Here is a 24,154-nt window from a genome sequence, read left to right as displayed (position 1 = left end):
TTTTGCCCAGGTGTAGGTGTTGAATGTTGGTGGATGTGAGGACACTGTGCGTCTCTTGCCCAGGTGTAGGTGTTGTATGTTGGTGTAGGTGAGGACACTGTGCATCTCTTGCCCAGGTGTAGGTGTTGTATGTTGGTGGATCTGAGGACACTGTGAGTCTCTTGCCCAGGTGTAGGTGTTGTATGTTGGTGGATGTGAGGACACTGTGCGTCTCTTGCCCAGGTGTAGGTGTTGTATTTTGGTGAATGTGAGAACACTGTGAGTCTCTTGCCCAGGTGTAGGTGTTGTATGTTGGTGGATGTGAGGACACTGTGCGTCTCTTGCCCAGGTGTAGGTGTTGTATGTTGGTGGATGTGAGGACACTGTCTTGCCCAGGTGTAGGTGTTGTATGTTGGTGGATGTGAGGACACTATGCGTCTCTTGCCCAGGTGTAGGTGTTGTATGTTGGTGGATGTGAGGACACTGTGCGTCTCTTGCCCAGGTGTAGGTGTTGTATGTTGATGTAGGTGAGGACACTGTGCATCTCTTGCCCAGGTGTAGGTGTTGTATGTTGGTGGATGTGTGGACACTGTGAGTCTCTTGCCCAGGTGTAGGTGTTGTATGTTGGTGTATCTGAGGACACTGTGAGTCTCTTGCCCAGGTGTAGGTGTTGTATGTTGGTGGATCTGAGGACACTGCGTCTCTTGCCCAGGTGTAGGTGTTGTATTTTGGTGAATGTGAGAACACTGTGAGTCTCTTGCCCAAGTGTAGGTGTTGTATGTTGGTGGATGTGAGGACACTGTGCGTCTCTTGCCCAGGTGTAGGTGTTGTATTTTGGTGAATGTGAGGACACTGTGAGTCTCTTGCCCAGGTGTAGGTGTTGTATGTTGGTGGATGTGAGGACACTGTGCATCTCTTGCCCAGGTGTAGGTGTTGTATGTTGGTGGATGTGAGGACACTGTGAGCCTCTTGCCCAGGTGTAGGTACTGTATGTTGGTGGATGTGAGGACACTGTGCGTCTCTTGCCCGGGTGTAGGTGTTGTACGTTGGTTGATGTAAGGACACTGTCTTGCCCAGGTGTAGGTGTTGTATGTTGGTGGATGTGAGGACACTGTGCGTCTCTTGCCCAGGTGTATGTGTTGTATGTTGGTGGATGTCAGGACATTGTCTTGCCCAGGTGTAGGTGTTGTATGTTGGTGGATGTGAGGACACTGTGCGTCTCTTGCCCAGGTGTAGTAGGTGTTGTATATTGCTGGATGTGAGGACACTGTGAGTCTCTTGCCCAGGTGTAGGTGTTGTATGTTGGTGGATGTGAGGACACTGTGAGTCTCTTGCCCAGGTGTAGGTGTTGTATGTTGTTGGATGTGAGGACACTGTGAGTCTCTTGCCCAGGTGTAGGTGTTGTATTTCGGTGGATGTGAGGACACTGTCTTGCCCAGGTGTAGGTGTTGTATATTGGTGGATTTGAGGACACTGTCTTGCCCAGGTGTAGGTGTTGTATGTTGGTGAATGTGAGAACACTGTGAGTCTCTTGCCCAAGTGTAGGTGTTGTATGTTGGTGGATGTGTGGACACTGTGAGTCTCTTGCCCAGGTGTAGGTGTTGTATGTTGGTGGATCTGAGGACACTGTGCGTCTCTTGCCCAGGTGTAGGTGTTGTATGTTGGTGGATCTGAGGACACTGCGTCTCTTGCCCAGGTGTAGGTGTTGTATTTTGGTGAATGTGAGAACACTGTGAGTCTCTTGCCCAAGTGTAGGTGTTGTATGTTGGTGGATGTGAGGACACTGTGTGTCTCTTGCCCAGGTGTAGGTGTTGTATTTTGGTGAATGTGAGGACACTGTGAGTCTCTTGCCCAGGTGTAGGTGTTGTATGTTGGTGGATGTGAGGACACTGTGCATCTCTTGCCCAGGTGTAGGTGTTGTATGTTGGTGGATGTGAGGACACTGTGAGCCTCTTGCCCAGGTGTAGGTACTGTATGTTGGTGGATGTGAGGACACTGTGCGTCTCTTGCCCGGGTGTAGGTGTTGTACGTTGGTTGATTTAAGGACACTGTCTTGCCCAGGTGTAGGTGTTGTATGTTGGTGGATGTGAGGACACTGTGCGTCTCTTGCCCAGGTGTATGTGTTGTATGTTGGTGGATGTCAGGACATTGTCTTGCCCAGGTGTAGGTGTTGTATGTTGGTGGATGTGAGGACACTGTGAGTCTCTTGCCCAGGTGTAGGTGTTGTATGTTGGTGGATGTGAGGACACTGTGAGTCTCCTGCCCAGGTGTAGGTGTTGTATTTCGGTGGATGTGAGGACACTGTCTTGCCCAGGTGTAGGTGTTGTATATTGGTGGATTTGAGGACACTGTCTTGCCCAGGTGTAGGTGTTGTATGTTGGTGGATTTGAGGACACTGTGCGTCTCTTGCCCAGGTGTATGTGATGTATGTTGGTGGATGTCAGGACATTGTCTTGCCCAGGTGTAGGTGTTTTGTATGTTGGTGGATGTGAGGACACACTGCCTCTCTTGCCCAGGTGTAGGTGTTGCATGTTGGTGGATGTGAGGACACTGTGCGTCTCTTGCCCAGGTGTAGTAGGTGTTGTATATTGCTGGATGTGAGGACACTGTGAGTCTCTTGCCCAGGTGTAGGTGTTGTATGTTGGTGGATGTGAGGACACTGTGAGTCTCTTGCCCAGGTGTAGGTGTTGTATTTCGGTGGATGTGAGGACACTGTCTTGCCCAGGTGTAGGTGTTGTATATTGGTGGATTTGAGGACACTGTCTTGCCCAGGTGTAGGTGTTGTATGTTGGTGGATTTGAGGACACTGTGCGTCTCTTGCCCAGGTGTAGGTGTTGTATGTTGGTGGATGTGAGGACACTATGTGTCTCTTGCCCTCGTGTAGGTGTTGTATGTTGGTGGATGTGAGGACACTGTGCGTCTCTTGACCAGGTGTAGGTGTTTTATGTTGGTGGATGTGAGGACACTATGCGTCTCTTACCCAGGTGTAGGTGTTGTATGTTGGTGGATGTGAGGACACTGTGCGTCTCTTGACCAGGTGTAGGTGTTGTATGTTGGTGGATGTGAGGACACTGTGATTCTCTTGCCCAGGTGCCGTAGGTGTTGAATGTTGGTGGATGTGAGGACACTGTGTCTCTTGCCCTCGTGTAGGTGTTGTATGTTGGTGGATGTGAGGACACTGTGCGTCTCTTGACCAGGTGTAGGTGTTTTATGTTGGTGGATGTGAGGACACTATGCATCTCTTACCCAGGTGTAGGTGTTGTATGTTGGTGGATGTGAGGACACTGTGATTCTCTTGCCCAGGTGCCGTAGGTGTTGTATGTTGGTGGATGTGAGGACACTGTGCGTCTCTTGCCCAGGTGTAGCTGTTGTATGTTGGTGGATGTGAGGACACTGTGAGTCTCTTGCCCAGGTGTAGGTGTTGTATGTTGGTGGATGTGAGGACACTGTGCGTCTCTTGCCCTGGTGTAGGTGTTGTATGTTGGTGAATATGAGGACACTGTGCGTCTCTTGCCCAGGTGTAGTTGTTGTATGTTGGTGGATGTGAGGGCACTATGCGTCTCTTGCCCAGGTGTAGGTGTTGTATGTTGGTGGATGTGAGGACACTATGCGTCTCTTGCCCAGGTGTAGGTGTTGTATGTTGGTGGATGTGAGAACACTGAGTCTCTTGCCCAGGAGTAGCAGGTGGTGTATGTTGGTGGATGTGAGGACACTGTGCGTCTCTTGCCCAGGTGTAGGTGTTGTATGTTGGTGGATGTGAGAACACTGTGAGTCTCTTGCCCAGGAGTAGCAGGTGGTGTATGTTGGTGGATGTGAGGACACTGTGCGTCTCTTGCCCAGGTGTAGCAGGTGGTGTATGTTTGTGGATGTGAGAACACTGTGAGTCTCTTGCCCAGGTGTAGCTGTTGTATGTTGGTGGATGTGAGGACACTGTGAGTCTCTTGCCCAGGTGTAGGTGTTGCACTTCGGTGGATGTGAGGACACTGTGTGTCTCTTGCCCAGGTGTAGGTGTTGTATGTTGGTGGATGTGAGGACACTGCGAGTCTCTTGCCCAGGTGTAGTTGTTATATGTTGGTGGATGTGAGGACACTGTGAGTCTCTTGCCCAGGTGTAGGTGTTGTATGTTGGTGGATGTGCGGACACTGCGTCTCTTGCCCAGGTGTAGTTGTTGTATGTTGGTGGATGTGAGGACACTATGCGTCTCTTGCCCAGGTGTAGTTGTTGTATGTTGGTGGATGTGAGGACACTGTGAGTCTCTTGCCCAGGTGTAGGTGTTGTATGTTGGTGGATGTGAGGACACTGTGCGTCTCTTGCCCAGGTGTAGCTGTTGTATGTTGGTGGATGTGAGGACACTGTGCGTCTCTTGCCCAGGTGTAGCTGTTGTATGTTGGTGGATGTGAGGACACTGTGAGTCTCTTGCCCAGGTGTAGCTGTTGTATGTTGGTGGATGTGAGGACACTGTGCGTCTCTTGCACAGTTGTTGGTGTTGTATGTTGATGGATGTGAGGACACTGTCTTGCCCAGGTGTAGCTGTTGTATGTTGGTGGATGTGAGGACACTGTGCGTCTCTTGCCCAGGTGTAGCTGTTGTATGTTGGTGGATGTGAGGACACTGTGCGTCTCTTGCACAGTTGTTGGTGTTGTATGTTGATGGATGTGAGGACACTGTCTTGCCCAGGTGTAGCTGTTGTATGTTGGTGGATGTGAGGACACTGTGCGTCTCTTGCCCAGGTGTAGCTGTTGTATGTTGGTGGATGTGAGGACACTGTGAGTCACTTGCCCAGGTGTAGGTGTTGTATGTTGGTGGATATGAGAACACCGTCAGTCTCTTGCCCAGGTGTAGCTGTTGTATGTTGGTGGATGTGAGGACACTGTGCGTCTCTTGCACAGTTGTTGGTGTTGTATGTTGGTGGACGTGAGGACACTGTGCGTCTCTTGCCCAGGTGTAGCTGTTGTATGTTGGTGGATGTGAGAACACTGTGAGTCACTTGCCCAGGTGTACGTGTTGTATGTTGGTGGATGTAAGAACACCGTCAGTCTCTTGCCCAGGTGTAGCTGTTGTATGTTGGTGGATGTGAGGACACTGTGCGTCTCTTGCCCAGGTGTAGTTGTTGTATGTTGGTGGATGTGAGGACACTATGCGTCTCTTGCCCAGGTGTAGTTGTTGTATGTTGGTGGATGTGAGGACACTGTGAGTCTCTTGCCCAGGTGTAGGTGTTGTATGTTGGTGGATGTGAGGACACTATGCGTCTCTTGCCCAGGTGTAGTTGTTGTATGTTGGTGGATGTGAGGACACTGAGTCTCTTGCCCAGGTGTAGGTGTTGTATGTTGGTGGATGTGAGGACACTGTGCGTCTCTTGCCCAGGTGTAGCTGTTGTATGTTGGTGGATGTGAGGACACTGTGCGTCTCTTGCCCAGGTGTAGCTGTTGTATGTTGGTGGATGTGAGGACACTGTGAGTCACTTGCCCAGGTGTAGGTGTTGTATGTTGGTGGATGTGAGAACACCGTCAATCTCTTGCCCAGGTGTAGCTGTTGTATGTTGGTGGATGTGAGGACACTGTGCGTCTCTTGCCCAGGTGTAGTTGTTGTATGTTGGTGGATGTGAGGACACTATGCGTCTCTTGCCCAGGTGTAGTTGTTGTATGTTGGTGGATGTGAGGACACTGTGAGTCTCTTGCCCAGGTGTAGGTGTTGTATGTTGGTGGATGTGAGGACACTATGCGTCTCTTGCCCAGGTGTAGTTGTATGTTGGTGGATGTGAGGACACTGTGAGTCTCTTGCCCAGGTGTAGGTGTTGTATGTTGGTGGATGTGAGGACACTGTGCGTCTCTTGCCCAGGTGTAGCTGTTGTATGTTGGTGGATGTGAGGACACTGTGCGTCTCTTGCCCAGGTGTAGCTGTTGTATGTTGGTGGATGTGAGGACACTGTGAGTCACTTGCCCAGGTGTAGGTGTTGTATGTTGGTGGATGTGAGAACACCGTCAATCTCTTGCCCAGGTGTAGCTGTTGTATGTTGGTGGATGTGAGGACACTGTGCGTCTCTTGCACAGTTGTTGGTGTTGTATGTTGGTGTATGTGAGGACACTGTGAGTCTCTTGCCCAGGTGTAGGTGTTGTATGTTGGTGGATGTGAGGACACTGTCTTGCCCAGGTGTAGGTGTTGTATGTTGGTGGATGTGGGGACACTGTGAGTCTCTTGCCCAGGTGTAGTTGTATGTTGGTGGATGTGAGGACACTGTCTTGCCCAGGTGTAGGTGTTGTATGTTGGTGGATGTGGGGACACTGTGAGTCTCTTGCCCAGGTGTAGTTGTTGTATGTTGGTGGATGTGAGGACACTGTCTTGCCCAGGTGTAGGTGTTGTATGTTGGTGGATGTGAGGACACTGTGCGTCTCTTGCCCAGTTGTAGGTGTTGTATATTGGTGGATGTGAAGACACTGTGTGTCTCTTGCCCAGGTGTAGCTGTTGTATGTTGGTGGATGTGAGGACACTGTGAGTCTTTTGCCCAGGTGTAGCTGTTGTATGTTGGTGGATGTGAGGACACTGTCCTGCCCAGGTGTAGCTGTTGTATGTTGGTGGATGTGAAGACACTGTGCGTCTCTTGCCCAGGTGTAGCTGTTGTATGTTGGTGGATGTGAGGACACTGTCTTGCCCAGGTGTAACTGTTCTATGTTGGTGGATGTGAAAACACTGTCTTGCCCAGGTGTAGGTGTTGTATGTTGGTGGATGTGAGGACACTGTCTTGCCCAGGTGTACGTGTTGTATGATGGTGGATGTGAGGACACTGTGAGTCTCTTGCCCAAGTGTAGGTGTTGTATGTTGGTGGATGTGAGGACACTGTCTTGCCCAGGTGTAGGTGTTGTATGTTGGTGGATGTGAAGACATTGTGAGTCTCTTGCCCAGGTGTAGGTGTTGTATGTTGGTGAATGTGAGGACACTGTGCGTCTCTTGCCCAGGTGTAGGTGGTGTATGTTGGTGTAGGTGAGGACACTGTGCATCTCTTGCCCAGGTGTAGGTGTTGTATGTTGGTGGATGTGAGGACACTGTGCGTCTCTTGCCCAGGTATAGTTGTTGTATGTTGGTGGATGTGAGGACACTGTGCGTCTCTTGCCCAGGTGTAGGTGTTGTATGTTGGTGGATGTGAAGACATTGTGAGTCTCTTGCCCAGGTGTAGGTGTTGTATGTTGGTGTAGGTGAGGACACTGTGCGTCTCTTGCCCAGGTGTAGGTGTTGTATGTTGGTGTAGGTGAGGACACTGTGCGTCTCTTGCCCAGGTGTAGGTGTTGTATGTTGGTGTAGGTGAGGACACTGCGACTCTCTTGCCCAGGTGTAGGTGTTGTATGTTGGTGGATGTGAGGACAGTGTCTTGCCCAGGTGTTGTAGTTGTATGTTGGTGGATGTGAGGACACTGTGCGTCTCTTGCCCAGGTGTAGCTGTTGTATGTTGGTGGATGTGAGGACACTGTCTTGCCCAGGTGTAGGTGTTGTATGTTGGTGGATGTGAGGACACTGTGCGTCTCTTGCCCAGGTGTAGGTGTTGTATGTTGGTGAATATGAGGACACTGTGAGTCTCTTGCCCAGGTGTAGGTGTTGTATGTTGGTGGATGTGAGGACAGTGTCTTGCCCAGGTGTAGTTGTTGTATGTTGGTGGATGTGAGGACACTGTGCGTCTCTTGCCCAGGTGTAGCTGTTGTATGTTGGTGGATGTGAGGACACTATCTTGCCCAGGTGTAGGTGTTGTATCTTGGTGGATGTGAGGACACTGTGAGTCTCTTGCCCAGGTGTAGGTGTTGTATGTTGGTGTAGGTGAGGACACTGTGCGTCTCTTGCCTAGGTGTTGTATGTTGGTGTAGGTGAGGACACTGTGCGTCTCTTGCCCAGGTGTAGGTGTTGTATGTTGGTGAATGTGAGGACACTGCGACTCTCTTGCCCAGGTGTAGGTGTTGTATGTTGGTGAATATGAGGACACTGTGCGTCTCTTGCCCAGGTGTAGGTGTTGTAGGTTGGTGAATATGAGGACACTGTGAGTCTCTTGCCCAGGTGTAGGTGTTGTATGTTGGTGGATGTGAGGACTGTGTCTTGCCCAGGTGTAGTTGTTGTATGTTGGTGGATGTGAGGACACTGTGTGTCTCTTGCCAGGTGTAGCTGTTGTATGTTGGTGGATGTGAGGACACTGTCTTGCCCAGGTGTAGGTGTTGTATGTTGGTGGATGTGAGGACACTGTGTGTCTCTTGCCCAGGTGTAGGTGTTGTATGTTGGTGGATGTGAGGACACTGTGCGTCTCTTGCCCAGGTGTAGCTGTTGTATGTTGGTGGATGTGAGGACACTGTGAGTCACTTGCCCAGGTGTAGGTGTTGTATGTTGGTGGATATGAGAACACCGTCAGTCTCTTGCCCAGGTGTAGCTGTTGTATGTTGGTGGATGTGAGGACACTGTGCGTCTCTTGCACAGTTGTTGGTGTTGTATGTTGGTGGATGTGAGGACACTGTGCGTCTCTTGCCCAGGTGTAGCTGTTGTATGTTGGTGGATGTGAGAACACTGTGAGTCACTTGCCCAGGTGTACGTGTTGTATGTTGGTGGATGTAAGAACACCGTCAGTCTCTTGCCCAGGTGTAGCTGTTGTATGTTGGTGGATGTGAGGACACTGTGCGTCTCTTGCCCAGGTGTAGTTGTTGTATGTTGGTGGATGTGAGGACACTATGCGTCTCTTGCCCAGGTGTAGCTGTTGTATGTTGGTGGATGTGAGGACACTGTGAGTCTCTTGCCCAGGTGTAGGTGTTGTATGTTGGTGGATGTGAGGACACTATGCGTCTCTTGCCCAGGTGTAGTTGTTGTATGTTGGTGGATGTGAGGACACTGTGAGTCTCTTGCCCAGGTGTAGGTGTTGTATGTTGGTGGATGTGAGGACACTGTGCGTCTCTTGCCCAGGTGTAGCTGTTGTATGTTGGTGGATGTGAGGACACTGTGCGTCTCTTGCCCAGGTGTAGCTGTTGTATGTTGGTGGATGTGAGGACACTGTGAGTCACTTGCCCAGGTGTAGGTGTTGTATGTTGGTGGATGTGAGAACACCGTCAATCTCTTGCCCAGGTGTAGCTGTTGTATGTTGGTGGATGTGAGGACACTGTGCGTCTCTTGCCCAGGTGTAGTTGTTGTATGTTGGTGGATGTGAGGACACTATGCGTCTCTTGCCCAGGTGTAGTTGTTGTATGTTGGTGGATGTGAGGACACTGTGAGTCTCTTGCCCAGGTGTAGGTGTTGTATGTTGGTGGATGTGAGGACACTATGCGTCTCTTGCCCAGGTGTAGTTGTTGTATGTTGGTGGATGTGAGGACACTGTGAGTCTCTTGCCCAGGTGTAGGTGTTGTATGTTGGTGGATGTGAGGACACTGTGCGTCTCTTGCCCAGGTGTAGCTGTTGTATGTTGGTGGATGTGAGGACACTGTGCGTCTCTTGCCCAGGTGTAGCTGTTGTATGTTGGTGGATGTGAGGACACTGTGAGTCACTTGCCCAGGTGTAGGTGTTGTATGTTGGTGGATGTGAGAACACCGTCAATCTCTTGCCCAGGTGTAGCTGTTGTATGTTGGTGGATGTGAGGACACTGTGCGTCTCTTGCACAGTTGTTGGTGTTGTATGTTGGTGTATGTGAGGACACTGTGAGTCTCTTGCCCAGGTGTAGGTGTTGTATGTTGGTGGATGTGAGGACACGGTCTTGCCCAGGTGTAGGTGTTGTATGTTGGTGGATGTGGGGACACTGTGAGTCTCTTGCCCAGGTGTAGTTGTTGTATGTTGGTGGATGTGAGGACACTGTCTTGCCCAGGTGTAGGTGTTGTATGTTGGTGGATGTGGGGACACTGTGAGTCTCTTGCCCAGGTGTAGTTGTTGTATGTTGGTGGATGTGAGGACACTGTCTTGCCCAGGTGTAGGTGTTGTATGTTGGTGGATGTGAGGACACTGTGCGTCTCTTGCCCAGTTGTAGGTGTTGTATGTTGGTGGATGTGAAGACACTGTGTGTCTCTTGCCCAGGTGTAGCTGTTGTATGTTGGTGGATGTGAGGACACTGTGAGTCTTTTGCCCAGGTGTAGCTGTTGTATGTTGGTGGATGTGAGGACACTGTCCTGCCCAGGTGTAGCTGTTGTATGTTGGTGGATGTGAAGACACTGTGCGTCTCTTGCCCAGGTGTAGCTGTTGTATGTTGGTGGATGTGAGGACACTGTCTTGCCCAGGTGTAACTGTTCTATGTTGGTGGATGTGAAAACACTGTCTTGCCCAGGTGTAGGTGTTGTATGTGAGGACACTGTCTTGCCCAGGTGTACGTGTTGTATGATGGTGGATGTGAGGACACTGTGAGTCTCTTGCCCAAGTGTAGGTGTTGTATGTTGGTGGATGTGAGGACACTGTCTTGCCCAGGTGTAGGTGTTGTATGTTGGTGGATGTGAAGACATTGTGAGTCTCTTGCCCAGGTGTAGGTGTTGTATGTTGGTGAATGTGAGGACACTGTGCGTCTCTTGCCCAGGTGTAGGTGGTGTATGTTGGTGTAGGTGAGGACACTGTGCATCTCTTGCCCAGGTGTAGGTGTTGTATGTTGGTGGATGTGAGGACACTGTGCGTCTCTTGCCCAGGTATAGTTGTTGTATGTTGGTGGATGTGAGGACACTGTGCGTCTCTTGCCCAGGTGTAGGTGTTGTATGTTGGTGGATGTGAAGACATTGTGAGTCTCTTGCCCAGGTGTAGGTGTTGTATGTTGGTGTAGGTGAGGACACTGTGCGTCTCTTGCCCAGGTGTAGGTGTTGTATGTTGGTGTAGGTGAGGACACTGTGCGTCTCTTGCCCAGGTGTAGGTGTTGTATGTTGGTGTAGGTGAGGACACTGCGACTCTCTTGCCCAGGTGTAGGTGTTGTATGTTGGTGGATGTGAGGACAGTGTCTTGCCCAGGTGTAGTTGTTGTATGTTGGTGGATGTGAGGACACTGTGCGTCTCTTGCCCAGGTGTAGCTGTTGTATGTTGGTGGATGTGAGGACACTGTCTTGCCCAGGTGTAGGTGTTGTATGTTGGTGGATGTGAGGACACTGTGCGTCTCTTGCCCAGGTGTAGGTGTTGTATGTTGGTGAATATGAGGACACTGTGAGTCTCTTGCCCAGGTGTAGGTGTTGTATGTTGGTGGATGTGAGGACAGTGTCTTGCCCAGGTGTAGTTGTTGTATGTTGGTGGATGTGAGGACACTGTGCGTCTCTTGCCCAGGTGTAGCTGTTGTATGTTGGTGGATGTGAGGACACTATCTTGCCCAGGTGTAGGTGTTGTATCTTGGTGGATGTGAGGACACTGTGAGTCTCTTGCCCAGGTGTAGGTGTTGTATGTTGGTGAATATGAGGACACTGTGCGTCTCTTGCCCAGGTGTAGGTGTTGTAGGTTGGTGAATATGAGGACACTGTGAGTCTCTTGCCCAGGTGTAGGTGTTGTATGTTGGTGGATGTGAGGACCGTGTCTTGCCCAGGTGTAGTTGTTGTATGTTGGTGGATGTGAGGACACTGTGCGTCTCTTGCCAGGTGTAGCTGTTGTATGTTGGTGGATGTGAGGACACTGTCTTGCCCAGGTGTAGGTGTTGTATGTTGGTGGATGTGAGGACACTGTGTGTCTCTTGCCCAGGTGTAGGTGTTGTATGTTGGTGGATGTGAGGACACTGTGCGTCTCTTGCCCAGGTGTAGGTGTTGTATGTTGGTGTAGGTGAGGACACTGTGAGTCTCTTGCCCAGGTGTAGGTGTTGTATGTTGCTGGATGTGAAGACACTGTGAGTCTCTTGCCCAGGTGTAGGTGTTGTATGTTGGTGTAGGTGAGGACACTGTGCGTCTCTTGCCCAGGTGTCGGTGTTGTATGTTGGTGGATGTGAGGACACTGTGAGTCTCTTGCCCAGGTGTAGGTGTTGTATGTTGCTGGATGTGAGGACACTGTGCGTCTCTTGCCCAGGTGTAGGTGTGTATGTTGGTGAATGTGAGGACACTGTGCGTCTCTTGCCCAGGTGTAGGTGTTGTATGTTGGTGGGTGTGAGGACACTGAGTCTCTTGCCCAGGTGTAGGTGTTGTATTTTGGTGAATGTGAGGACACTGTGAGTCTCTTGCCCAGGTGTAGGTGTTGTATGTTGGTGGATGTGAGGACACTGTCTTGCCCAGGTGTAGGTGTTGTATGTTGGTGGATGTGAGGACAGTGTCTTGCCCAGGTGTAGGTGTTGTATGTTGGTGGATGTGAGGACACTGTGCGTCTCTTGCCCAGGTGTAGGTGTTGTATGTTGGTGGATGTGAGGACACTGTCTTGCCCAGGTGTAGGTGTTGTATGTTGGTGGATGTGAGGACACTGTGCGTTTCTTGCCCAGGTGTAGCTGTTGTATGTTGGTGGATGTTAGGACACTGTGAGTCTCTTGCCCAGGTGTAGGTGTTGTATGTTGGTGGATGTGAGGACACTGCGACCCTCTTGCCCAGGTGTAGGTGCTGTATGTTGGTGGATGTGAGGACACTGCTTCTCTTGCCCAGGTGTAGGTGTTGTATGTTGGTGACTGTGAGGACACTGTGAGTCTCTTGCCCAGGTGTAGGTGTTGTATGTTGGTGGATGTGAGGACACTGTCTTGCCCAGGTGTAGGTGGTGTACGTTGGTGGATGTGAGGACACTGTGCGTCTCTTGTCCAGGTGTAGGTGCTTTACGTTGGTGGATGTGAGGACACTGTGCATCTCTTGCCCAGGTGTAGGTGTAGGTGTTGTATGTTGTTGAATGTGAGGACACTGTCTTGCCCAGGTGTAGGTGTTGTATGTTGGTGGATGTGAGGACACTGTCTTGCCCAGGTGTAGGTGTTGTATGTTGGTGGATGTGAGGACACTGTCTTGCCCAGGTGAAGCTGTTGTATGTTGGTGGATGTGAGGACACTGTCTTGCCCAGGTGTCGTAGGTGTTGTATGTTGGTGGATGTGAGGACACTGTCTTGCCCAGGTGCAGGTGTTGTATGTTGGTGGATGTGAGGACAATGTGAGTCTCTTGCCCAGGTGTAGGTGTTGTATGTTGGTGAATGTGAGGACACTGTGAGTCTCTTGCCCAGGTGTAGTTGTTGTATGTTGGTGGATGTGAGGACACTGTGCGTCTCTTACCCAGGTGTAGCTGTTGTATGTTGGTGGATGTGAGGACACTGTCTTGCCCAGGTGTAGGTGTTGTATGTTGGTGGATGTGAGGACACTGTGCGTCTCTTGCCCAGGTGTAGGTGTTGTATGTTGGTGGATGTGAAGACACTGTGAGTCTCTTGCCCAGGTGTAGGTGTTGTGTGTTGGTGTAGGTGAGGACACTGTGCGTCTCTTGCCCAGGTGTAGGTGTTGTATGTTGGTGTAGGTGAGGACACTGTGCGTCTCTTGCCCAGGTGTAGGTGTTGTATGTTGGTGAATGTGAGGACACTGCTACTCTCTTGCCCAGGTGTAGGTGTTGTATGTTGGTGAATATGAGGACACTGTGCGTCTCTTGCCCAGGTGTAGGTGTTGTATGTTGGTGAATATGACGACACTGTGAGTCTCTTGCCTAGGTGTAGGTGTTGTATGTTGGTGGATGTGAGGACACTGTCTTGCCCAGGTGTAGGTGTTGTATGTTGGTGTAGGTGAGGACACTGTGAGTCTCTGGCCCAGGTGTAGGTGTTGTATGTTGGTGGCGGTGAGGACACTGTGCGTCTCTTGCCCAGGTGTAGGTGTTGTATGTTGGTGTAGGTGAGGACACTGTGCGTCTCTTGCCCAGGTGTAGGTGTTGTATGTTGGTGGATGTGAGGACACTGTGAGTCTCTTGCCCAGGTGTAGGTGTTGTATGTTGCTGGATGTGAGGACACTGTGCGTCTCTTGACCAGGTGTAGGTGTTGTATGTTGGTGAATGTGAGGACACTGCGTCTCTTGCCCAGGTGTAGGTGTTGTATGTTGGTGGATGTGAGGACACTGCGCGTCTCTTGCCCAGGTGTTGGGGTTGTATGTTGTTGGATGTGAGGACACTGTCTTGCCCAGGTGTAGGTGTTGTATGTTGGTGGAGGTGAGGACACTGTGCGTCTCTTGCCCAGTTGTAGCTGTTGTATGTTGCTGGATGTGAGGGCACTGTGTGTCTCTTGCCCAGGTGTATCTGTTGTATGTTGCTGGATGTGAGGACACTGTCTTGCCCAGGTGTAGCTGTTGTATGTTGGTGGATGTGAGGACACTGTCTTGCCCAGTTGGCGGTGTTGTATGTTGGTGGATGTGAGGACACTGTCTTGCCCAGGTGTAGGTGGTGTTTGTTGGTGGATGTTAGGACATTGTGAGTCTCTTGCCCAGGTGTAGCTGTTGTATGTTGGTGGATGTCAGGACACTGTGAGTCTCTTGCCCATGCGTAGGTGTTGTATGTTGGTGGATGTGAGGACACTGTCTTGCCCAGGTGTAGGGGTTGTATGTTGGTGGATGTGAGGACACTGTCTTGCCCAGGTGTAGGTGTTGCACTTTGGTGGGTGTGAGGACACTGTGCGTCTCTTGCCCAGGTGTAGGTGTTGTTTGTTGGTGGATGTGAGGACACTGAGAGTCTCTTGCCCAGGTGTAGCTGTTGTATGTTGGTGGATGTGAGGACACTGTGAGTCTCTTGCCCAGGTGTAGGTGTTGTATGTTGGTGGATGTGAGGACACTGTGAGTCTCTTGCCCAGGTGTAGGTGTTGTATGCTGGTGGATGTGAGGACACTGTGAGTCTCTTGCCCCGGTGTAGGTGTTGCACTGTGGTGGGTGTGAACACACTGTGTGTCTCTTGCCCAGGTGTAGGTGTTGTATGTTGGTGGATGTGGGGACACTGTGAGTCTCTTGCCCAGGTGTATGTGTTGTATGTTGGTGGATGTGAGGACACTGTCTTGCCCAGGTGTAGGTGTTGTATGTTGGTGGATGTGAGGACACTGCGTCTCTTGCCCAGGTGTAGGTGTTGTATGTTGGTGGGTGTGAGGACACTGCGTCTCTTGCCCAGGTGTAGGTGTTGTATGTTGGTGGATGTGAGGACACTGCACGTCTCTTGCCCAGGTGTAGGTGTTGTATGTTGGTGGAGGTGAGGACACTGTGCGTCTCTTGCCCAGGTGTAGCTGTTGTATGTTGCTGGATGTGAGGACACTGTGCGTCTCTTGCCCAGGTGTAGGTGTTGTATGTTGGTGGATGTGAGGACACTGTCTTGCCCAGGTGTAGGTGTTGTATGTTGGTGGATGTGAGGACACTGTGCGTTTCTTGCCCAGGTGTAGCTGTTGTATGTTGGTGGATGTGAGGACACTGTGAGTCTCTTGCCCAGGCGTAGCTGTTGTATGTTGGTGGATGTGAGGACACTGTCTTGCCCAGGTGTAGGTGTTGTATGTTGGTGGATGTGAGGACACTGTCTTGCCCAGGTGTAGGTGTTGCACTTCGGTGGGTGTGAGGACACCGTGCGTCTCTTGCCCAGGTGTAGGTGTTGTTTCTTGGTGGATGTGAGGACACTGTGAGTCTCTTGCCCAGGTGTTGGTGTTGTATGTTGGTGGATGTGAGGACACTGTCTTGCCCAGGTGTAGGTGTTGTATGTTGGTGGATGTGAGGACACTGTCTTGCCCAGGTGTAGGTGTTGTATGTTGGTGGATGTGAGGACAGTGTCTTGCCCAGGTGTAGGTGTTGTATGTTGGTGGATGTGAGGACACTGTGCGTCTCTTGCCCAGGTGTAGGTGTTGTATGTTGGTGGATGTGAGGACACTGTCTTGCCCAGGTGTAGGTGTTGTATGTTGGTGGATGTGAGGACACTGTGAGTCTCTTGCCCAGGTGTAGCTGTTGTATGTTGGTGGATGTGAGGACACTGTGAGTCTCTTGCCCAGGTGTAGGTGTTGTATGTTGGTGGATGTGAGGACACTGTCTTGCCCAGGTGTAGGTGTTGTATGTTGGTGGATGGGAGGACACTGTGAGTCTCTTGCCCAGGTGTAGGTGTTGTATGTTGGTGGATGTGAGGACACTGTGAGACTCTTGCCCAGGTGTAGCTGTTGTATGTTGGTGGATGTGAGGACACTGTCTTGCCCAGGTGTAGGTGTTGCACTTTGGTGGGTGTGAGGACACTGCGTCTCTTGCCCAGGTGTAGGTGTTGTTTGTTGGTGGATGTGAGGACACTGAGAGTCTCTTGCCCAGGTGTAGCTGTTGTATGTTGGTGGATGCGAGGACACTGTGAGTCTCTTGCCCAGGTGTAGGTGTTGTATGTTGGTGGATGTGAGGACACTGTGAGTCTCTTGCCCAGGTGTAGGTGTTGTATGTTGGTGGATGTGAGGACACTGTGAGTCTCTTGCCCCGGTGTAGGTGTTGCACTGTGGTGGATGTGAGGACACTGTGATTATCTTGCCCAGGTGTAGTAGGTGTTGTATGTTGGTGGATGTGAGGTCACAGTGAGTCTCTTGCCCAGGTGTAGGTGTTGAACTTCAGTGGATGTGAGGACACTGTGTGTCTCTTGCCCAGGTGTAGGTGTTGTATGTTGGTGGATGTGGGGACACTGTGAGTCTCTTGCCCAGGTGTATGTGTTGTATGTTGGTGGATGTGAGGACACTGTCTTGCCCAGGTGTAGGTGTTGTATGTTTGTGGATGTGCGGACACTGCGTCTCTTGCCCAGGTATAGGTGTTGTATGTTGGTGGGTGTGAGGACACTGCGTCTCTTGCCCAGGTGTAGGTGTTGTATGTTGGTGGATGTGAGGACACTGCACGTCTCTTGCCCAGGTGTTGGTGTTGTATGTTGTTGGATGTGCGGACGCTGTCTTGCCCAGGTGTAGGTGTTGTATGTTGGTGGAGGTGAGGACACTGTGCGTCTCTTGCCCAGGTGTAGCTGTTGTATGTTGCTGGATGTGAGGACACTGTGCGTCTCTTGCCCAGGTGTAGGTGTTGTATGTTGGTGGATGTGAGGACACTGTCTTGCCCAGGTGTAGGTGTTGTATGTTGGTGGATGTGAGGACACTGTGCGTTTCTTGCCCAGGTGTAGCTGTTGTATGTTGGTGGATGTGAGGACACTGTGAGTCTCTTGCCCAGGCGTAGCTGTTGTATGTTGGTGGATGTGAGGACACTGTCTTGCCCAGGTGTAGGTGTTGTATGTTGGTGGATGTGAGGACACTGTCTTGCCCAGGTGTAGGTGTTGCACTTCGGTGGGTGTGAGGACACCGTGCGTCTCTTGCCCAGGTGTAGGTGTTGTTTCTTGGTGCATGTGAGGACACTGAGAGTCTCTTGCCCAGGTGTAGCTGTTGTATGTTGGTGGATGTGAGGACACTGTCTTGCCCAGGTGTAGGTGTTGTATGTTGGTGGATGTGAGGACACTGTCTTGCCCAGGTGTAGGTGTTGTATGTTGGTGGATGTGAGGACAGTGTCTTGCCCAGGTGTAGGTGTTGTATGTTGGTGGATGTGAGGACAGTGTCTTGCCCAGGTGTAGGTGTTGTATGTTGGTGGATGTGAGGACACTGTGCGTCTCTTGCCCAGGTGTAGGTGTTGTATGTTGGTGGATGTGAGGGCACTGTCTTGCCCAGGTGTAGGTGTTGTATGTTGGTGGATGTGAGGACACTGTGAGTCTCTTGCCCAGGTGTAGCTGTTGTATGTTGGTGGATGTGAGGACACTGTGAGTCTCTTGCCCAGGTGTAGGTGTTGTATGTTGGTGGATGTGAGGACACTGTCTTGCCCAGGTGTAGGTGTTGTATGTTGGTGGATGGGAGGACACTGTGAGTCTCTTGCCCAGGTGTAGGTGTTGTATGTTGGTGGATGTGAGGACACTGTGAGACTCTTGCCCAGGTGTAGCTGTTGTATGTTGGTGGATGTGAGGACACTGTGTGTCACTTGCCCAGGTGTAGGTGTTGTATTTTGGTGGATGTGAGGACACTGTCTTGCCCAGGTGTAGGTGTTGTATGTTGGTGGATGGGAGGACACTGTGAGTCTCTTGCCCAGGTGTAGGTGTTGTATGTTGGTGGATGTGAGGACACTGTGAGACTCTTGCCCAGGTGTAGCTGTTGTATGTTGGTGGATGTGAGGACACTGTGCGTCTCTTGCCCAGGTGTAGGTGTTGTATGTTGGTGGACGTGAGGACACTGTGCGTCTCTTGCCCAGGTGTAGCTGTTGCATGTTGGTGGATGTGAGGACACTGTCTTGCCCAGGTGTCGTAGGTGTTGTATGTTGGTGGATGTGAGGACACTGTCTTGCCCAGGTGCAGGTGTTGTATGTTGGTGGATGTGAGGACATTGTGTGTCTCTTGCCCAGGTGTAGGTGTTGTATGTTGGTTTATGTGAGGACACTGTCTTGCCCAGGTGTAGGTGTTGTATGTTGGTGGATGTGAGGACACTGTCTTGCCCAGGTGTAGGTGTTGTATGTTGGTGGATGTGAGGACACTGTGCGTCTCTTGCCCAGGTGTCGGTGTTGTATGTTGGTGGATGTGAGGACACTGTGCGTCTCTTGCCCAGGTGTAGGTGTTGTATGTTGGTGGATGTGAGGACACTGTGCGTCTCTTGCCCAGGTGTATGTGTTGTATGTTGGTGGATGTGAGGACACTCTGCGTCTCTTGCCCAGGTGTAGGTGTTGTATGTTGGTGGATGTGAGGACACTCTGCGTCTCTTGCCCAGGTGTAGGTGTTCTATGTTGGTGGATGTGAAGACACTGTGCGTCTCTTTCCCAGGTGTAGGTGTTGTATGTTGGTGGATGTGAGGACACTGTGCGTCTCTTGCCCAGGTGTAGGTGTTCTATGTTGGTGGTTGTGAAGACACTGTGCGTCTCTTGCCCAGGTGTAGGTGTTGTATGTTGGTGGATGTGAGGACACTGTGCGTCTCTTGCCCAGGTGTAGGTGTTGTATGTTGGTGGATGTGAGGACACTGTCTTGCCCAGGTGTTGGTGTTGTATGTTGGTGGATGTGAGGACACTGTGCGTCTCTTGCCCAGGTGTAGGTGTTGTATGTTGGTGGATGTGAGGACACTGTCTTGCCCAGGTGTAGTTGTTGTATGTTGGTGGATGTGAGGACACTGTCTTGCCCAGGTGTAGGTGTTGTATGTTGGTGGATGTGAGGACACTGTCTTGCCCAGGTGTAGGTGTTGTATGTTGGTGGATGTGAGGACACACTGCCTCTCTTGCCCAGGTGTAGGTGTTGCATGTTGGTGGATGTGAGGACACTGTGCGTCTCTTGCCCAGGTGTAGTAGGTGTTGTATATTGCTGGATGTGAGGACACTGTGAGTCTCTTGCCCAGGTGTCGGTGTTGTATGTTGGTGGATGTGAGGACACTGTGCGTCTCTTGCCCAGGTGTAGGTGTTGTATGTTGGTGGATGTGAGGACACTGTGCGTCTCTTGCCCAGGTGTATATGTTGTATGTTGGTGGATGTGAGGACACTCTGCGTCTCTTGCCCAGGTGTAGGTGTTGTAGGTTGGTGAATATGAGGACACTGTGAGTCTCTTGCCCAGGTGTAGGTGTTGTATGTTGGTGGATGTGAGGACCGTGTCTTGCCCAGGTGTAGTTGTTGTATGTTGGTGGATGTGAGGACACTGTGCGTCTCTTGCCAGGTGTAGCTGTTGTATGTTGGTGGATGTGAGGACACTGTCTTGCCCAGGTGTAGGTGTTGTATGTTGGTGGATGTGAGGACACTGTGTGTCTCTTGCCCAGGTGTAGGTGTTGTATGTTGGTGGATGTGAGGACACTGTGCGTCTCTTGCCCAGGTGTAGCTGTTGTATGTTGGTGGATGTGAGGACACTGTGAGTCACTTGCCCAGGTGTAGGTGTTGTATGTTGGTGGATATGAGAACACCGTCCGTCTCTTGCCCAGGTGTAGCTGTTGTATGTTGGTGGATGTGAGGACACTGTGCGTCTCTTGCACAGTTGTTGGTGTTGTATGTTGGTGGATGTGAGGACACTGTGCGTCTCTTGCCCAGGTGTAGCTGTTGTATGTTGGTGGATGTGAGAACACTGTGAGTCACTTGCCCAGGTGTACGTGTTGTATGTTGGTGGATGTAAGAACACCGTCAGTCTCTTGCCCAGGTGTAGCTGTTGTATGTTGGTGGATGTGAGGACACTGTGCGTCTCTTGCCCAGGTGTAGTTGTTGTATGTTGGTGGATGTGAGGACACTATGCGTCTCTTGCCCAGGTGTAGCTGTTGTATGTTGGTGGATGTGAGGACACTGTGAGTCTCTTGCCCAGGTGTAGGTGTTGTATGTTGGTGGATGTGAGGACACTATGCGTCTCTTGCCCAGGTGTAGTTGTTGTATGTTGGTGGATGTGAGGACACTGTGAGTCTCTTGCCCAGGTGTAGGTGTTGTATGTTGGTGGATGTGAGGACACTGTGCGTCTCTTGCCCAGGTGTAGCTGTTGTATGTTGGTGGATGTGAGGACACTGTGCGTCTCTTGCCCAGGTGTAGCTGTTGTATGTTGGTGGATGTGAGGACACTGTGAGTCACTTGCCCAGGTGTAGGTGTTGTATGTTGGTGGATGTGAGAACACCGTCAATCTCTTGCCCAGGTGTAGCTGTTGTATGTTGGTGGATGTGAGGACACTGTGCGTCTCTTGCCCAGGTGTAGTTGTTGTATGTTGGTGGATGTGAGGACACTATGCGTCTCTTGCCCAGGTGTAGTTGTTGTATGTTGGTGGATGTGAGGACACTGTGAGTCTCTTGCCCAGGTGTAGGTGTTGTATGTTGGTGGATGTGAGGACACTATGCGTCTCTTGCCCAGGTGTAGTTGTTGTATGTTGGTGGATGTGAGGACACTGTGAGTCTCTTGCCCAGGTGTAGGTGTTGTATGTTGGTGGATGTGAGGACACTGTGCGTCTCTTGCCCAGGTGTAGCTGTTGTATGTTGGTGGATGTGAGGACACTGTGCGTCTCTTGCCCAGGTGTAGCTGTTGTATGTTGGTGGATGTGAGGACACTGTGAGTCACTTGCCCAGGTGTAGGTGTTGTATGTTGGTGGATGTGAGAACACCGTCAATCTCTTGCCCAGGTGTAGCTGTTGTATGTTGGTGGATGTGAGGACACTGTGCGTCTCTTGCACAGTTGTTGGTGTTGTATGTTGGTGTATGTGAGGACACTGTGAGTCTCTTGCCCAGGTGTAGGTGTTGTATGTTGGTGGATGTGAGGACACTGTCTTGCCCAGGTGTAGGTGTTGTATGTTGGTGGATGTGGGGACACTGTGAGTCTCTTGCCCAGGTGTAGTTGTTGTATGTTGGTGGATGTGAGGACACTGTCTTGCCCAGGTGTAGGTGTTGTATGTTGGTGGATGTGGGGACACTGTGAGTCTCTTGCCCAGGTGTAGTTGTTGTATGTTGGTGGATGTGAGGACACTGTCTTGCCCAGGTGTAGGTGTTGTATGTTGGTGGATGTGAGGACACTGTGCGTCTCTTGCCCAGTTGTAGGTGTTGTATGTTGGTGGATGTGAAGACACTGTGTGTCTCTTGCCCAGGTGTAGCTGTTGTATGTTGGTGGATGTGAGGACACTGTGAGTCTTTTGCCCAGGTGTAGCTGTTGTATGTTGGTGGATGTGAGGACACTGTCCTGCCCAGGTGTAGCTGTTGTATGTTGGTGGATGTGAAGACACTGTGCGTCTCTTGCCCAGGTGTAGCTGTTGTATGTTGGTGGATGTGAGGACACTGTCTTGCCCAGGTGTAACTGTTCTATGTTGGTGGATGTGAAAACACTGTCTTGCCCAGGTGTAGGTGTTGTATGTGAGGACACTGTCTTGCCCAGGTGTACGTGTTGTATGATGGTGGATGTGAGGACACTGTGAGTCTCTTGCCCAAGTGTAGGTGTTGTATGTTGGTGGATGTGAGGACACTGTCTTGCCCAGGTGTAGGTGTTGTATGTTGGTGGATGTGAAGACATTGTGAGTCTCTTGCCCAGGTGTAGGTGTTGTATGTTGGTGAATGTGAGGACACTGTGCGTCTCTTGCCCAGGTGTAGGTGGTGTATGTTGGTGTAGGTGAGGGCACTGTGCATCTCTTGCCCAGGTGTAGGTGTTGTATGTTGGTGGATGTGAGGACACTGTGCGTCTCTTGCCCAGGTATAGTTGTTGTATGTTGGTGGATGTGAGGACACTGTGCGTCTCTTGCCCAGGTGTAGGTGTTGTATGTTGGTGGATGTGAAGACATTGTGAGTCTCTTGCCCAGGTGTAGGTGTTGTATGTTGGTGTAGGTGAGGACACTGTGCGTCTCTTGCCCAGGTGTAGGTGTTGTATGTTGGTGTAGGTGAGGACACTGTGCGTCTCTTGCCCAGGTGTAGGTGTTGTATGTTGGTGTAGGTGAGGACACTGCGACTCTCTTGCCCAGGTGTAGGTGTTGTATGTTGGTGGATGTGAGGACAGTGTCTTGCCCAGGTGTAGTTGTTGTATGTTGGTGGATGTGAGGACACTGTGCGTCTCTTGCCCAGGTGTAGCTGTTGTATGTTGGTGGATGTGAGGACACTGTCTTGCCCAGGTGTAGGTGTTGTATGTTGGTGGATGTGAGGACACTGTGCGTCTCTTGCCCAGGTGTAGGTGTTGTATGTTGGTGAATATGAGGACACTGTGAGTCTCTTGCCCAGGTGTAGGTGTTGTATGTTGGTGGATGTGAGGACAGTGTCTTGCCCAGGTGTAGTTGTTGTATGTTGGTGGATGTGAGGACACTGTGCGTCTCTTGCCCAGGTGTAGCTGTTGTATGTTGGTGGATGTGAGGACACTATCTTGCCCAGGTGTAGGTGTTGTATCTTGGTGTAGGTGAGGACACTGTGCGTCTCTTGCCTAGGTGTTGTATGTTGGTGTAGGTGAGGACACTGTGCGTCTCTTGCCCAGGTGTAGGTGTTGTATGTTGGTGAATGTGAGGACACTGCGACTCTCTTGCCCAGGTGTAGGTGTTGTATGTTGGTGAATATGAGGACACTGTGCGTCTCTTGCCCAGGTGTAGGTGTTGTAGGTTGGTGAATATGAGGACACTGTGAGTCTCTTGCCCAGGTGTAGGTGTTGTATGTTGGTGGATGTGAGGACCGTGTCTTGCCCAGGTGTAGTTGTTGTATGTTGGTGGATGTGAGGACACTGTGCGTCTCTTGCCAGGTGTAGCTGTTGTATGTTGGTGGATGTGAGGACACTGTCTTGCCCAGGTGTAGGTGTTGTATGTTGGTGGATGTGAGGACACTGTGTGTCTCTTGCCCAGGTGTAGGTGTTGTATGTTGGTGGATGTGAGGACACTGTGCGTCTCTTGCCCAGGTGTAGGTGTTGTATGTTGGTGTAGGTGAGGACACTGTGAGTCTCTTGCCCAGGTGTAGGTGTTGTATGTTGCTGGATGTGAAGACACTGTGAGTCTCTTGCCCAGGTGTAGGTGTTGTATGTTGGTGTAGGTGAGGACACTGTGCGTCTCTTGCCCAGGTGTCGGTGTTGTATGTTGGTGGATGTGAGGACACTGTGAGTCTCTTGCCCAGGTGTAGGTGTTGTATGTTGCTGGATGTGAGGACACTGTGCGTCTCTTGCCCAGGTGTAGGTGTGTATGTTGGTGAATGTGAGGACACTGTGCGTCTCTTGCCCAGGTGTAGGTGTTGTATGTTGGTGGGTGTGAGGACACTGAGTCTCTTGCCCAGGTGTAGGTGTTGTATTTTGGTGAATGTGAGGACACTGTGAGTCTCTTGCCCAGGTGTAGGTGTTGTATGTTGGTGGATGTGAGGACACTGTCTTGCCCAGGTGTAGGTGTTGTATGTTGGTGGATGTGAGGACAGTGTCTTGCCCAGGTGTAGGTGTTGTATGTTGGTGGATGTGAGGACACTGTGCGTCTCTTGCCCAGGTGTAGGTGTTGTATGTTGGTGGATGTGAGGACACTGTCTTGCCCAGGTGTAGGTGTTGTATGTTGGTGGATGTGAGGACACTGTGCGTTTCTTGCCCAGGTGTAGCTGTTGTATGTTGGTGGATGTTAGGACACTGTGAGTCTCTTGCCCAGGTGTAGGATGTTGGTGGATGTGAGGACACTGCGACCCTCTTGCCCAGGTGTAGGTGCTGTATGTTGGTGGATGTGAGGACACTGCTTCTCTTGCCCAGGTGTAGGTGTTGTATGTTGGTGACTGTGAGGACACTGTGAGTCTCTTGCCCAGGTGTAGGTGTTGTATGTTGGTGGATGTGAGGACACTGTCTTGCCCAGGTGTAGGTGTTGTACGTTGGTGGATGTGAGGACACTGTGCGTCTCTTGTCCAGGTGTAGGTGCTTTACGTTGGTGGATGTGAGGACAC

At 51.0% G+C, this 24,154-nt stretch overlaps 1 protein-coding gene across 2 annotated transcripts in view; it reads left to right on the top strand.

Annotated features, from left to right (window-relative positions):
* MED27 (mediator complex subunit 27) overlaps window positions 1-24,154 on the top strand; it is a 1,466,317-nt gene that overhangs the window by 819,178 nt on the left and 622,985 nt on the right. The window lies entirely within an intron of this gene.

This window comes from Ambystoma mexicanum, chromosome 8, assembly GCF_040938575.1.
Source record: "Ambystoma mexicanum isolate Mex_15411 chromosome 8, UKY_AmexF1_1, whole genome shotgun sequence".
Classification (NCBI taxonomy): Eukaryota; Metazoa; Chordata; class Amphibia; order Caudata; family Ambystomatidae; genus Ambystoma; species Ambystoma mexicanum.
The sequence above is the reverse complement of the archived record's forward strand: the minus strand, read 5'-3'. Positions and strand labels throughout refer to the sequence as shown.